Below are 16,836 nucleotides of genomic sequence, written 5' to 3' on the forward strand. Positions count from 1 at the left end.
CCTACTTTCTAGATATGATATCATTTTAAATATTTGTTATCCAATGGGGTCTGTAATACTGCGTTACCTTAATAGTTATTATCCTAGTCTTCGTTAATATTTGTCTGCCAAAATAAAAGTGGAAAAAGGAAACTGGTTCTATGTCGCGTTGACAGCGTTTCTATTCGTCGGCTATTCTTTGTGATCATTAGGTTCAGGTATGTCATTTTTAGGTCTCGCCCTGGAATTAGCATCCAAAGGATGCGTCCAGGTTTGTTAAGTTAGTTGTAGTTTTAATATATTCAGAATCATAGCTGCCAAGGTTTCAGATTGCCATGTGTGACATTTAAAAAATTTGAGTGAAATTATGAGTGACATTTCAATGACTATGAGTGACACTTTCTCGGGAGCAAAAATCATGCAATGAAGACGAGGGAAACTTCTAAATATCAGAAATTACAGCCATTTGAGCAACTAGAAACTCCAAGAACTTCTTGAAACTGCTGCAGAGCACCAGAAATGGAAGGACACTAACCCTTTTGCTCCCTCCTGTAACCGGACTGTACTGTAAACTAATGCATAACCATATTACACAAGTTATGAGACTTAAGACAGAGCCCTGCGCCTGCTACTGTGATAAATCATGTGACTGCTGAGGTAAAACTAAACCACCAGGACTCAGGCTCATTGACTCCGGAAGGATGATCAGACAGAGCAGCCCTGCAAATTGATGCTTTTTATGTGAAATTATTTTTTTCAGATCAAGACTCATGTACTTAGTAATAGGTCACGGTGCTACGGGCAAGTGGATGTGAATACCTGACACATTGCTTTGTAGGACTAAGGGGAAGGGTGGGCTGTAATAATGCAGAAGGGTTCCCTCCACAGTTCTTACCTCTCTTCGTAGTTGCTGCCTGTCTCACCTCCTGGATGGCCTAATCCTTATTATTTCTTTTTTCCTCAGAACCACTGTTCCTACATTCACAGCCTTGCTGCCTTTGCATGTCAAGGGACAAACGACTACAAAAGTTAACAGCTCTTGCTGATCATGTGACTGACTGACAACTGGCTAATCATATGACACAGACAGCCTTAGCCAGTCCAAGTTTTCAGGCCACAATACCGCATTGCTGGCAGCAGTTCAAAACACAAACCTTCGGAAATATCCAAATAGAAGCCGAGACAACGTGCTGTAGACAACGTGCTGTTTTTGAGTGAGGTATTATAATTTTGTACCATGATCTACACAGCCTTGCTCATTGCTAAATATAGATTTTGATACCAACCTGAGTGCTACCTCATTACCACAGGGTTACTTTCCACATACATTTAATGCCACTTTTTATCTTGCTACCAATATTTTTTTGCATGCATGATGTCAGTTGCACCATGTGCTAACCACCTGTTACTGTCACCGACTTAGTCGACTAAATCACTTACTTTTATAATTCAGAGACATCATGCTGTGAAGGTCCGTGACTGGCACTGTACTGCTGCCTGCATGCATTGAGCAGCACTTGACTCTCTCTGTTGCAGCCCAGTTCTTCCAGGCTGTGCCTGCTGGTGTGGGCCACTCGTCCCGACCCCTGTGCCCCGGGCGCCACGCTGGCCTGGCTGGCTGGCCACCCTGCTGACTGAGCCCGCCAGCTGCCTCAGCCTGCAGTATCTGTTTTGCCCCGCAAAATGCATGATCATCGCCGATGATCGCATCGCGTCGGGAGGCTGTGCCATTGAGAGAGAGAGACTTGCTTGAGTCTCGTTCAGCACACAGCCTCAGATTCTCCCACTGCCGCTTGCCTACTTCCTCTCTCTTCCTCCGGACGTCACGTGACTTCAGACGGCACTCTACCCCGGCACATCCGGACAATTAATTATCCCGGTGGCCCCATCGGTGTGCCCCATGACTGACAGTAGCATCAACTGCTGAGAGGCGCGAGGGCAGCCCCCCCAATTGGCAGCAGTGACTATGTAAGCCGCGCGCCACAGCCAGAATATCGTCACATTGATGTTGCTACACAGACTACAGAGCAGTTGCCGGACAGTCAGTCTCTTAATTGTAGCCGCGTCACTCCAGAGCTGAGAGCACTGATGATAGTTTACTCAGCCCAGCAACGCAGCATATCTCTCGGGAGCAAAGGGCCGGTGCACAGGCTGCTGGTCACGGCACGCGCTGGAACTGGCAAAATGCGTGACAATGCATTTCAGTGCGGTGCTGCGGAACACCGCACTGAAATTCGTGAGCGTCACACATGATGCGTGATACTTGGCTGGACTGTATTCATAATTATGATTATTAACCACCAATAGTATTAGCATTCGTGAGTATTTGTGTCGTATTTGGCATCCAGTAGACTACTTATTATTACTCTGTCATTTGCCTAATTCCAGTCTTTGTTCACGTCCTCTTCCTGTCGAGTGTCATTGACACACTGCTTTCCCAAGTGTGTGTGTGTGTGTGTGTTTGTTGAGGGGGTATCTTTTTACCAATTTATTCGTTTAGTATTTATTATTCTACTTGGTTTAAACTGAATTGAAAGATGATTACATCTTCTAGAATTATTTGGTTTTGTATTTGAAGTCTTAGACTGACAACAGTAGTAAATGCCGATATGAGTACATACCTGTCAAGCACCTGCTTAAAATGAAGGTCAATGCTGAATTAACACTTTATTGGAGGGTGATACACGTTTTAAAAGGAAGAGATTTCATTAAAGTCTGTTGAGGCAATTTGTTTGTCAGACGGGTAACCATAAGTGAAAACTGAGTGACACGCAACAAATGCAAGGAAGTTGGCAGATATCGAAGTATGAGAGCACATTCTGGGGAGAGGTGAGGATGTGGCATTATGGCCGGACCTGCCCAGTTTCAATTTTAGTGTTGGTTCAACATCTTGTGACTCTTGGAAAATTACTTAATTTTCCGTACCTACAGTAAATCAAACCAGCATTGGCATAGCCAATAGGTCTCGCTTTTGGGACCTAATAAGTATTTAGTGCAACAACATCAACTGTTGCATGACTAAACACTTATAAGGTCCAAAGGAGTGACCTATTAGCTATGCCAATGCTTGTTTAAATAAGTTAGCCTGGTTGCAGCTGCCAGCACAGAAAAGAAGAGGACATTGTCCGTGCCTTCTCAGGGCAGTAAGGAAGAGACAGAGTCCTTTTCCTTCTCTGCCAGTCTCGCCCGTCCCGATCGTCTGAGGAAAAGTGTTCTTCTGATCGGCATCATTTGTACCGGGACTCCATTGCTTTTTCATTGCCATCTCGTGTCAAACACTTCCACACGACCCACCTGGTCATTTCTGCTGATGCCTGAGGAAATTCTAACTGACACGACAAAAACCTTCTTGCAGCCTGCATTTCTGCCCAGGAACTGTCGCACACCCAACCAACCCTGTTCTTTGCAGTTCAACTGAAAGCCACGAGACACACACACCCTGGGTAGGTGATTTATTTTCCATCTCCTGCTCCCAGCCTGGTAAACATCCTTTACACCGTGATCAGGTTATCTGGACAATGGTCTGACTGCTGGCCCTTGATCAGAGTGATTAAACAATGACTTGAAAGACCAGGCTTTGATCAAAGCAATTGAACAATGACCTGAAAGACTGAGCCTTGATCAAAGCCGAGTATTATCGGAATGCTTTTGCTATTTCTGCCATCCTGGGACACAGTTTCAAAAAAGAAAAAGTTGGGGAACGGAATCTTTTCAATAAATCACTTGACACATTGGTCCCTTATTACTAACGCCCCTTTCAGGACGGAGTGTAGCAAGACAAGCCCCCGGTTGTTCAGGCCCACAACCGACCGAAGGACTAACGGGGCGCCGACATCATTGTTCCAGGACCCTCCCCTGAGGCTCCTGGGATTTGGCTCTGGCACCCTTATTGTGCTCTTGCAGAGGTATCCTTCTGTACCCAGACTGCTTCCAGATCGCCCTGTAACTCTGCCTGCAACAACAAAGAAAATATTACAACATCCTAAAATTTCCCTTGCCTGCCCCAAGCCGGGTACACGGTAGGGTGGGAGACGGCATGTCGGGCAGCAAAGAGGCCCAACAATGGCGGGGGAGGCCTAAATACCCCTCCCCATCCCCCGGCGCGCCGGACATGACAGCGTGCCCTGAAAGGGGACTCCTCCTGAGGTTCCAGAAGCGAATGGGGAGGCGCCTAAAATGGAACTAAGGGTGGCCGCCCTCTGAGGTGGACTCTGGATTACTCCTTCTAAAACAGGAGGCCGCTCGTGCTTGCATTTCAAGGGCAGGTGTGAGCAGAGGCGATGAGCCAGTCTGACTATTCGTCGAGGTCAGTCTTGAACAGTGGTCGAAGTGGACGGGATCGGAAGGGCACGGCGTGCCCCTACTTCTTTTATTAAAAAGTTTCCGATCCCCTACTTTTTCTTTTCAAAACTGTGTCCCAAGACAGCAGAAATAGCAAAGGCCTTCAGAAAAGACTCTGCTTGCTTTCGTGGACGTCTGGACGGGCAGAGAAGGAAAAGGACTCTGTCTCTTCCTTACTTCCCAGTGAAGACACGGACAATGTCTACAGACCTACCTAACTTCAGATAAGAGCTCTTTTTTATGATACAATATGAAGTACTTGTGAGGAACAAATGATTAGAAGCACACACAGGGTACGCGCAATTTTATATTTCAAGATATTCTGCCTCATAATTGTGTCTTTTTTTTATTTAGCAGATTTAGAATTTATTAAAGAACTTCTGAGTGCTGGGAAGCTGTTGCAAGCTGGTACTGAAGGAATTTTTATTATTGTTTCCCTTGCAATCCCAAGAAATGGCGCTGAGAAACCCCCTTGTGAGTGTCTCAAAATAACGTATTTTTTAAAAGGAAGCTCCATTAACAGAATTAACATTGGATACAAATGTTCTATAGGGACTTTTGAGAATAGTCAAAGGATGCTAGGCCGAAACCACGCCCTCTTCCTAACCCTCATTTTTGTGAAAACCTACAGCAGCTGACACTAAATACACAAATATTGATTGGTGAGAAATATCAGTACGGAAACACCATCTTCTACTCTAACCCCCATCATCTCCTCTAATACCCCTCCTTTGTTCCCCAAACCATGTTTCTAGATCTGTCCTTTAGGAAACATTATGATTAGGGCAAGTGCTTCCAGAAGACAAGGTAGGACGTCATAGACTGATCATTCCTAATTACTCAAAAAGTTCTTTAAACTTAACATTTTTTTGTGTAGGAAGCACTCAAGATGGCAACATGCTATTTTGCTTGAAGCACTGAAAATCCTTCCGCAGTTCCTGCTTGCACACAGCAGTCAACAAACCCTGACACTTATTCTGTGCCACCAGGTCAAGAAAAAGAAAAATGCTGTCAATCAATCAATGGCTTGTAAAGCATGACTAATCACTTCAAGCCCCCCTCCCCCAGGCATTGGGGGGGTGGCATAAGAGGGGCTGCTGGTCCGTCGAAGGAGCTGTGTAAGGAAAAAAAACATAGATATAATAGAAGCAAGAGTTTGGACCTGCTTGTAGGTTTCATAGGATTTATCCAAATGATCTATTCAGTACTGCACACAATGCAGTATGTGTGGCTGGAAGTAGATTATATAATAACTGTGCAATGACGTGTGAGATGCAGGTGGATCTAATGACGTCAGTTCATCATAGATTATGTCATTGTGCGTCTATTTGTGCCTCTTTAATATTTTTCTAGACCACATGCAATGTCCAAGCTACAGTTGGATACTTCAGATGCTTGTCCTGTCCTGACCATGATGCTCAGATTGTTACCACTGGCAGACCATATGTTTGAGGACATGCCTTCTCTTCTTCGTCATCTAAATGAAATCCGTGCTTTCCTGGGCAATCTGTGTTTTTTAGAGGTTATGTACTGAAAACGGTGACTTGAAGAAATGGTTCACAACCTCTCTTTCCTTCCTTCATTTAGTTGCTTCCCTGTGAAATGGATCCAAAAAAGACAAGCGCTGGTGTCTCGCGCTGGCAGCAGGGGGAGGGGAGAGAGAAGGGGGCCTGCGCCTGTTTCCCTTGCGGGAGCGAGCAGGAACTATATGATTTCAAGGCTCGCTCCCGCAAGGGAATCGCCAAACGTGTACGCGTTGCCATTGAAAGCAATGCAACACATGCACGTTTTTGGGGCCAAAACAGAACCGATCACTAAAGGTCTCCTATGCAGCGCATGCGCGCTGTATAGGCGAGACCTAAAAATATATCTGATCTTTTGTAATGAAGCTGGCGCTCATATAAAGCATCCCAGTTCCCTTAGGCTAAGTTTGTGCTGTATAAAACTGCAAATATAAAATAAATCCATGGCCAGTACTTTATGTGTAGCTCTGACCTCTTAATCTACAACCTCTCGCCTCTTACTCATTTCTTCAACTGATCCCCTAATTAGAGATGCCACCTTCGTTTAAAAAGAAATACAATCTGTTTTCACCTGTCTCAATTCATCGTTGTTAATGAAATGGCCATGAGATATATCTAACAAATAGACAGAGTGCACATAGACCCTAAGGATTGAGCGTTCTACAGCTTCATATTGATGTAGCTATGATGGAGCTGTGTTAATCACCTTAGGAGTTTGTTTCTCCTCACTTGATCTGGTCTTTCAAAGCAAGTCAATATCAAATAACATTTCATAATTTAATCGGCTTTGGGCAAAAATCAACTGTTAGAATCAATCAGTTAGTCATTTGATTCAATAAAATGGCACGTAGCTCAGAATAAATGCAGAAAATGAATAAGCAGATTCCAACATTATTCATTTTTATGAAAATAAACCACTTATAAATCAGAGGTCAGGTAGACAGAGTGTTGACTTCTAAAGATCAAGGGAGAGTGAACCCAACACACTCTAGGTAAGGCTCATTTTACAGGGTGAAATCAAGTTTAAGTTCTCCTAATAGCTGCGACCTTGGGAAACTATCTACTATGCTACCAGAGCATGAAAACAAGTTTGAGAATGAAACATCCTGTACATGAGAATGGCATCGTGTTTCAAAAACATTTGTTTACAAAATACCTACTGTAAACTGAATGAATGGTGAGGAAAGAAGATAAAGATTGTGGTGCAGCGGTCTAGCTGCGGGACCCCGGAAGTGACGCGGGGGGCGGATATCCGGCGGCAGCCATTTTGTATTCATTGGCGCGCGGATCTGCCGAGCGTCTGCAGCCCGATCCGGCGCTCCCGAGTGACATTGCGATTTCATACGAGTTATGCCAATAAATAACTTCACACAAATTCACTGAGTCCTGGTATCATTTAATGAGTCCAGAGAGAGGAACCCAGGGACATTACAATGGCGACGAGGTGACGGGATCACCACACCAGAATCCACATGTGCAGCACTGACAAGAAGTGCCTCCAGGCAACCACTGTGGCACTCGGGAGCGTGGCAGAGACTAGTGGCAAGCAGAAACAGACGAACGAACCCAACAGGCAAGAAAGAGAGGTGACCGACAACGGGCGTGAGTACTAGCACCGGGAAAGCACGTGGGCACCCAGCCACCATTGATAAGTCGCACTGGAGCCCCAAACCATAAGCCAAACGCAAGGAGGAGGTCAGACCCAACCGGGAGACGCAGCACAAGGGACAGAAACCGCAGACGCGTCCACCCCAGAGGTGAGGTAACGGGTTTTTAGGAACCCGTTTGGTGCCAGGGGATAACACCCGAAGACCTCTGAGTTCTCCCTGTTCCGGACCACAGAAATACGGAGTCTTCTAGTCGAGTCAGAGATCGAGTTTTATTGATAGCTACCAAGTAACAGGTGTCCTAGAAGCACGACAAACACGGGTCATGTGTTCTCAGGAGACTGTTCGTTTTTACAGAACCAGCCTTCTCCTTATATACAGAAATAATAGCTGCGAGCGAGAATTCTTGAGTTTATGATATGGCTATACACATATTTCTACAATAATACAAAAGAGCGAAGTCATGTAGGCAAGCCCGTATTTTAGATGTCCAATGCGTGATAGATTACTTAGCCAAGCCCGGAACTCCCATCAGATATCGATGAAACCCCAATAAAGGAAGGCACCTCCTAGTCATAAAACTGGCCATAAACCGGGAACAGGACAGGTGGGTGTTTGTAGAAAGCATGGTTTGTATGTAGTGAATGGTTTGAGGAATGTTATGTATCGATGCTATCGCATTTGGCCACTGGGCGAGGGGCTGCCCAGACAGGTTTGGCTAAAGGCGATGGAGTCAGTTGGGACAGGTCAGGGGGAGTCAGGGAAGGTGGACGTGTCCTTTTAGATCAAGCTCAACCTTTAATTGACTTATCATGAGGGCAAGACACAAGATGGATACCGTTTACAAAATGGAGTCTGAGGGGTCGGGACGGAAACTACGATTCAGGGGTGTTAGCATGCCTCGATCATGACGCAAATGCATAGGAATGATGTCCTAATCATTATCGGTTCGCTGACACCAAATTCGTCATGGTACGTTGATATTTTGTGACACGGGTATTGGACCTCGTTATCGGGATGACGACAGGGTCCAGATTTTCAGAACCACAGACCCTCCTTTTGCCCTTATGTAAGGCAATAAATCATATTAATCTGAGTCCAAATCCGTATGAAGGAATTCGTGGAGATGCTGCTGTAACATCATTCTGTTGCTCAGTTCGTCTCTCGACACAGGCTTCCGTACACATGACGTAGCACAGAGGCCACATAGTGCAGGAGCGCACTGTATACACAGGCAGAACATAAACAGAAGTGCTAAGATCATCCCAATGAAGATCAGTGTTTTCCATCCCCATGTAGCGATCAGTTCCCAGAACCACCCTAGTAAGGACCAATCTCCTTTTTCCACGTGGAGGGAATCAGATATTTCGTGTAGTTTAGAGATGGCCTGGTACACTGTCGGTGCGTTATCAGGGATGAAAATGCAACAACTGGATTGGATCACTCTACACACACCACCACGATCGGCGAGTATGATATCTAGGGCAACTCGGTTCTGAAGGGTCATAAGTCGATCCGACTGAAGTTCGGTCGTCAAATTTCCAAGGGCTCCGGCCGTTGTAGTCACGGCGGATTCAACTATCCTCGATAACTGGTGAATATTCCTGCTGTTTACCATAGGCCCCCAAAATGGCAGAAAACCCTTTGCGAAGTCAGCGAATTCCTGACCCGCGGTGTCGTCTTTGCTCACGACACCTCTAGCTGTCCTTGTCCGATGGTAATCTGCTCTGGCCGTGTAGGTGGGAGGCAGCAGAAATGCGATAAAGCATGTACCTGAGAAGTCAGGGGGCAACCACGTGTAAGCTTGGTCATGGCAGACGAAATACGTGCCTTTGGCTGCTAATAGTATAGGGGAAGTTCGGGAAGCGAACACATACGTTTCCGTGCATATACTCTTTCCTAATTGTGCTTTGGGATCCCTGCCAATACCTTGTAAACATAAGTGACCTCGGTTGGGTACTATCCAAACTGGGCGGGATTTCTTTGCTGTCTGGCTCTTACTCAGGTAAACCCCATATTTAGTTACGTTCCAACGAGTGTACGGAGTGAGTTCATCTTTGGGAATCGTAAGATAGGTGTTGAACTCTCTACTCATATTTCTTATCCCTGCTATTAGTGCCTTGTTACTGGAATCACTTTCAGTAGAACGTGTCGGGTATGGTTCTAGGGCGAATAGGAACATGGTCTGGAAAGCCCACAGAGAACCGTAATAACTGAAAGGCAGGATGAAGTATGGGATACCCTTATCCGTCGTGTGTGGCATGAGTCCACATATCCAACAGTTCGATGTGTTCATGATGGACTGGTGTTGGTGTAGGAGTTGAATAAATGAGTTATTTACAAATTCGAGTCTTCTGGCAGATTCGTGTTCAGGTAGAGGGTGAAAGTAGTGTGGAGAGATAGTAGGAGGAGGCTGTGGCCGGGTGTCATTTGAAAAGGTAACTTGGAATACGAATAGAGTATAACCAGTCAAAAACATCGTTATGCTACACAACATTAAAATACATGTTATCAAAAACTTTCTCTTGGCCAGTACAGTGCATAATTGTCTTTCAAAGTTTGGGAGTCTGGTAGGTCTCTTTACCCTAGGAAACTCCATCCTCTAGTTGCTGCCCGCGGTGGTAGGTTGGTTCTGCCAGGGGGTGCGCTCTGTTCAGTCCGGGGTAACTCCCTTGGACCAACCAGAACCGTTGACCTAAACGTCCCCAGTTGCACTCCCCAGCCTTCAACCGCGACCCTAGCAGCAGAACCGGATGTCGGTTCGAAAATCAAAAATGAGCAAGTTTCCTGAGAGTGAGAGAGCTGAAAAATCAAAAATAGTTCTTGGAGGAAGGGAAAATCACATTCGTTTGCGTTTTTTTTTTATTAGTCTCTTTGTCTTGACCTTAGATTATATTGTTCTTTCCCAGGTACGGTGTGGTCTTCAAACAATGTCTCAGGTTCGGTAGTGTCCAACTGCATAGACGGTGGCACAAGTCCTTGTAAAATACGATCACTCTCCTTTTCGGTACCAGTTTCTTTTAAACGTGCATCGCTGAAAGGGATGAAGCGAGGTATGGATTCTGTCTCGGAGTCGGCAATTCCTTCGTTGACCCACCGGTCGTATGGAAGGGGCAGAGGGACCCGTTTACAATGGGTCCCGTGCACCCAGTTCTTTTTGCCGTCCACCCGAACCGCTGACCTCGTGGAAAGAAGTACCAGGTAAGGTCCGGTCCACCTCGGCTGTCCGTTGTTGGTGCGCTGGAAGTTCGGCACCAAGACCCACGTGCCGGGTGTGATGGAGTGACCTGGATCGTCAGAGGCTGGTGGAGAGGAACTGTGAACCTGTTGGTGTAAAACACGCAATTTAGTTGTCAATTCGCACAAATAGTCAAGCAGTACGGGGTGCTCTACTTCGCTAAGTTTCTTTGGTCTTGGCACGCCCCAGACGTTGGCTGGGCGGCCAAACACTATCTCGTGAGGGCTAAGTCCTAATCTGGAATGGGCAGTCATCCTAGTTGACAAGAGTGCTAGGGGCAAGGCGTCGGGCCATTTAAGACCTGTACTGGCTTGGATCTTGGCTAATTTGAGCTTTAAAGTGCCGTTGTAGCACTCTACCAATCCAGCTGATTGGGGGTGATTCGCAGAGTGGAATTTTTGCTGTATGCCTAAACATTCACACACTCTCTTCATCACGCGTCCTACGAATTCACTTCCATTATCACTCCAGACAATTCTAGGCATGCCAAACCTCGGGAAGAACTCTTTGACAAGGGCTTTGGCGGTTGACAAGGCAGTGTTGTCTTTAAGGGGGTACGCTTCCACCCACCTGGAGAAAGCGCAAACAACAACGAGCACATACTTCAGATTGTTGCATCTCTCCATGTGAATGAAATCGAGTTGCAAAACCTCGAACGGATACGTTGGAGGCGCAAAATGACCAGCTGGATTTGGGGTTCCCCTACCGGGATTGTACTTCAAACACACCATACAGTTTCTGACCACATTCTCTGCATATTTCGGGATGTTGCTATTTTGCCATACTGGGGCCAATACTTTACAGATTCCTCTCGAACTGATGTGTGCAAATCCGTGAGCCATTGTTACTACTGCAAGTACATAGGCGTTAGGCAATAACCATCGCTGGTGTTCTGACAATTCGACCCAACAACCATTCGTATCTAATCTACCCTTGCTTTCTCTCCATTCATTCACCTCTTTCTCAGTTGCCTCGGCTTGTATAGATTTCACGCTTTCAATGGTGTCCTCACACATTCCCACATCAGTAATCCATCTAGCGGGACCTACAACATACATCCGACTCATTGTGTTCCTTGCAGTCTCTTTCGCAACCTCGTCTGCAAATGCATTCCCGCGGCCAACATCATCCTGAATCTTTTTGTGTGCACTGCATTTTATAATGGCAACTTGTAGTGGCAAGGTCAGTGACTGGAGGAGCTCATTAACTAGCTGACCATGTTGTATCTTTGCACCATGTGACGTAAGAAACCCACGTTCACGCCACAATCTCCCAAAACTGTGAGCCACGCCAAAGGCGTATAGGCTGTCAGTGTACACATTCACTCGCTTTCCTTTTGCTAACACACATGCTCTGGTAAGCGCAATTAGCTCTGTAGCTTGTGCAGAATTATGGGAAATGCGCGCAGTCTCTATAATGGTGTGTAATGTCGTTACGGCATATGCTGCAGTCGTATCACCATTCGGCAGCTTGAAACATGAACCATCAACCCATAAAGTATCATTGCATTCAGGAAGGGGAGTGTCCTGTAAGTCTACTCTCCCTTTTGTCTCTTCTTCTGTCCTAAAGCAGCAGTCATGTTTGTCAATCTCGTCTGTTCCTGTCGGAATGGGTAATAACGTTGCGGGATTCAGTGTATCGCACCTCTTTATGTGGATGTGACTTGCTAGCAGCGTAAGTTCGTAACTGGATAGTCGAGCGCTAGTAAGGTGTTGTGTCTTCGTCCTGTTTAGTAAAATGTCTACTGCATGCGGAACCATAACGATCAGAGTATTATTCATGACTAATCCAGCGGACTGTCGGATGCAGACAGCTGCTGCGGCGGTAGCCCTCAGACAACTTGGTAGGGCTTTAGCCACAGGGTCTAGAGTTGCCGAAAAATACGCGCATGGGCGCTGTCTGTCCCCAAAATGTTGTGTTAAAACTGATAATGCACAACCTTCCTTCTCGTGGACATATAATGTAAAAGGCTTACTGTAGTTGGGGTTTCCCAACATAGGAGCCGAACATAATGCATCACGCAACTTGTGAAAACTCGTCTGGCAATCTTCAGACCAAGGCATAGGATTTGGCGTGTCTTTACAGAGTAGTGCCAGCAAGGGTTTAGCTAGTAGTGAGAAATTCGTATCCATTGTCTACAGTACGATGTAATGCCCAAGAAGGCTCGAACCTCTCTCTGTGTCCTTGGGGCACTTAGTTCTGCGATTGCCTGTATTCTTTCTGGTGTCAGTCTCCTTCCCTCCTTCGACAAGATGTGACCTAAGTAGGTTACCTCTTGTCGGCAAAATTGTAGTTTGGAGAGAGAGACTTTGTGCCTCATGTCACATAAGTGATGCAATAATGATAACGTAGCTTTCTTGCAAATCTCTTCAGTGTCTGCAGCGATCAGTAGATCGTCTACATACTGAATCAGAGTTGAACCATTCGGTAGAACAATCGTGTCTAGTTGTGTTTTCAGGGCCTGACTGAATATTGATGGGCTTTCGCAGTAGCCTTGAGGAGCGCACTTGAAGCGGAAACTTCGTCCTCCTAAATTAAATCCGAAAATATCTCTACTCTCCTCAGCAATCGGGATACTGAAGAAAGCGTTCTTCAGGTCAATCACCGAGAACCAATTTGCTGAAGCTGGAACCATCGTCAACAAAGCAGTAATGTCGGGGACAACTGGAAACTGTGGGATAACTATCTTGTTCACTTCTCTGAGGTCGATCACGAACCTATACACAGGGGGTTGTGAAGGATCAGTACGTTTTAAGGCGGGCAAAACTGGACTGTTACAAACATTTCCTGTTGTTTCTTCGATGACGTCTTTATCAATCAGGTCATAAACAATCGTCAATAACGCCTTTTCACATTCGCTAGATATTTTGTATTGGGGAATACGTGGCAACCTAATGTTGGCTTTCAACGTTATGACATATGGTGCTATCTCCAAACGACCTACATCATTAGAACCATTAGCCCAGAGTACATCAGGAAGACTCGACAATTCAGTTGCAATGTTTTCTTTCGACACATACATTGGAGAAATGACCTTCTTACCGAAAGTAAGTTGTACTCCCAATGGTGAACAGTACAAAGTCGCATATAACCTTTTTAGCAAATCCAATCCTAACAAATTTTCACCGCAACCTGTTGTAAGAATAAGGGGTGCCTCTAATTCGCATGGGCCAATAGAAAGAGATACAGGACTGGAGATCGGGTTTCTAACAGGGGCGCCAGAGAAACCTACTGAAACATTAATTTCGCCAGACAAAGGTGCGCCAGGAAGTTTCGAGTGCATGATAGAACTTTTTGTAGCACCAGTATCCAGCAGAAATGGCTCTGACACTCCTGAGGCTATTACCTCGACATAAGGTCCATTCTGATCTACTGGAACTGAAACAACTCCCTCTCTTTGTCCATGGCTGTCCTAGCAATCGTTACCCTCATATTCATGTTCGGTGTAATAGTCGTCAGCATAGTACTGAGCTGACCTGGTCGACGCATTATTCTGTTGGTCGAAGCTGTTCATCGAATTCTGAGGCGTAAAAGAAGTTGTATTCTGCGTGAAATTTCCACGGCCCCTACCTCTAGGGGCATGTTGAACACCTCTTCCCCTTACACCAGAAGCACCGCTCAAACGTCGCGCAAGAGCCGGACAATTACTTTTAAAGTGACCCTCTTCCTTGCAATATGCACATTGATTCGGGCCATAAGCAATACGCTGGTGGGAAAACTCGTTTCCTTGCGCGTTTCTCGAATACTGATGTTGCGGTTGATAACTGGGCTGACTAGCCGTACGAGGCGGATAAGCTTGCTGGAGAAGAACTTTAGTTTTTAAATCTTTTGTCTTTCTGTCTACTTTATCTAGCTCGTCTTTGCGCCTATTTTCATAGTACTGGGCTGTAGCTAAAATTTGAGCTGACGTAGAGACAGCCCAAGCACTCTCTGAATCTTTCAATTTATTACACAGTTCAGGGATTAAATTATGTACGAACTTGTCTACAAACAATCTTTGGCCACCCTCGGTAGCCATATCCTGACCACTATGATCGGTGAAAGTCTCCTCGAATCTTGTGAAAAAGTCAGACACATTCTCATCTTTCTTCTGCTTGCATGCAGATAGCTTGTCCCAGTTCACGCGAACTTCAGGCATTATTGTTTTCATGTACGCAATAATTCTACCGGGAAGTTCAGCTATTAACGGCTCAGGTTTAGAACCACCAATTTGTCTAGCATCTATAGCGGCAATGTTCGCCCATGAGTCACCTAGTTCTTGGGCATGGTTCGTATGGCGTATTTTGCTCCATAGAGGATGTGGGACAACGTTCCCAAACAGCATGTCTATGTCCGCTAAATTCATTATACATGAGCTTGCAGTTTGCGATAACTCCTTATAATACCCAGTCGGGTTTTTACGAGGATCAGGCAATGTCTGCTTGAGCGCCAAGACTTCGGATCGTTTCCAGGGGACATGTACCCATACACGCTGGAAATGAGGCAGAATTGGCGGTACTACATTTGCATCGCCTTCCCTCCAAACCGGAGGAACCTCTCTCATGGGGTACTGTCTCGCTCTTTTCCTATCTGATACGTCGTCTTCGTACAATGATCTAGAGACGTTTCCTTTACTCCTATAAGAGAGTAATAACTCTATCGCTTTCTCAACATCTCTGCCTGTAATCATGCCTTCGTGGAACTTAAAGCGTGTGCGCCATAGTTCGTTCATTGTGTATGTGGGATCATTTGTCTCCAAATCTTCGCCCAGATATACACACATTTCTTCGAATACGTATCTCTGAGTGGGTGCGTTCCATTGATGGAAAACTTCCATAACAGACTGAACATCATATCTAACAGTATCCGTAATCCATTTACGGGCTAGTTCATTTAGCACTTTTCTTTCCTCGTAATCAGGCAGTTGACTACGTAACTGTCTATCTTCTGTTTTAGGGGTCGTCTTAGGCGACCCGAAGAAAGGTGAAAGCAGACCAGTGACGGTACCTGTCACTCTTTGTCTAATAGAAGGAGAAGCTTGCGGAGGAGCAAGTGCATTGGAAAAAACAGGCTGAGGCAATAGTAGAGGAAGTTGAAGTAGTAGCAGACGTGGTATCATAGACAATAGCTGGAGCTGTAGGCAAAGTCGTAGAAGTAGATGGGGTAGGTAGCAAAGATGGCGGCCCTTGAGAAGGCTGCGCCGGAGAAGTAGGAACCAGCTGAACAGTAGCTGGCGTGTGTGCAAAAGCTGTGTTTCGTGCGCCGGGGCGTGGTATAGAAAAACGCTTTGGCGTTGTAGTAGCGTCTAACGCATACGGTGGAGGTGAGCTTAATAAGTGGGACATTAATGGATCTTTCTCGGATCTTTCCTCTTGACCTTGTCCCTTATTTGGTAACATCGGGTAGCATTTATCTACTGCTAGTTTCTTGCTCCTAAGTATTTGTTCGCTTTCTTGCTCTTCCTCGTTATCCCTGTATGCAACGGCAGCTTGCACCATCGACATACCTCTTTTATTCTTTTTCGCTAACTTTATTTCTTTCTGTTTGGCTTCTTTGCGCCATAAGCGAAAAGAGTCAAACATCGCCGGCCGGGCTTTTCTCTTAAATAATTTGACCTCTAGGTTATCTAATATTTCTGAGTCGAAACTACCATATTGAGGCCATTTTAAAACACCATCCTTGCGGGTGTATTTTATCCATACTTCATTATATGTGATAGGGCCTACGCCGTGCTTTACGTAGAGCTCATATGTTGGAGTTCCAATCGGAGGAACCGGACAGGAATCCTCTAATCGGGAGTCCTTACTATAACCAAGACAAAACAAGTTTCCAAGTCTGCTAAAACCAGGCATCTTTGCTCACTAGTCTAGCTTCAAACTTCAAAGGATTATCAATTACGATATTTCTCGTGAAAACACAAGTCCTTCGGCTTTGGGGCTTGCAAGTACCAAATCAAGGCGTATCTCGAGGATACCAAAAAACTAAGGACAAACTAAGGACTGGGAGATGCTCCACTTATACTTAACTGAAGTATTTGAAGATCGGTGACGTCGCTAGAAGACTCGTCTATCGTTTCGCTCTACCAAGGATCACTGGGTCCAAAACAAGGCGATAGTCAGGGCAGCAGTCCTTCGTAGCCGTCGGGACGCGGGGAACCTCGCAGCAAAGA

The sequence above is a fragment of the Lissotriton helveticus genome, chromosome 3_1 (genome assembly GCF_964261635.1).
Source record: "Lissotriton helveticus chromosome 3_1, aLisHel1.1, whole genome shotgun sequence".
Taxonomy (NCBI): Eukaryota; Metazoa; Chordata; class Amphibia; order Caudata; family Salamandridae; genus Lissotriton; species Lissotriton helveticus.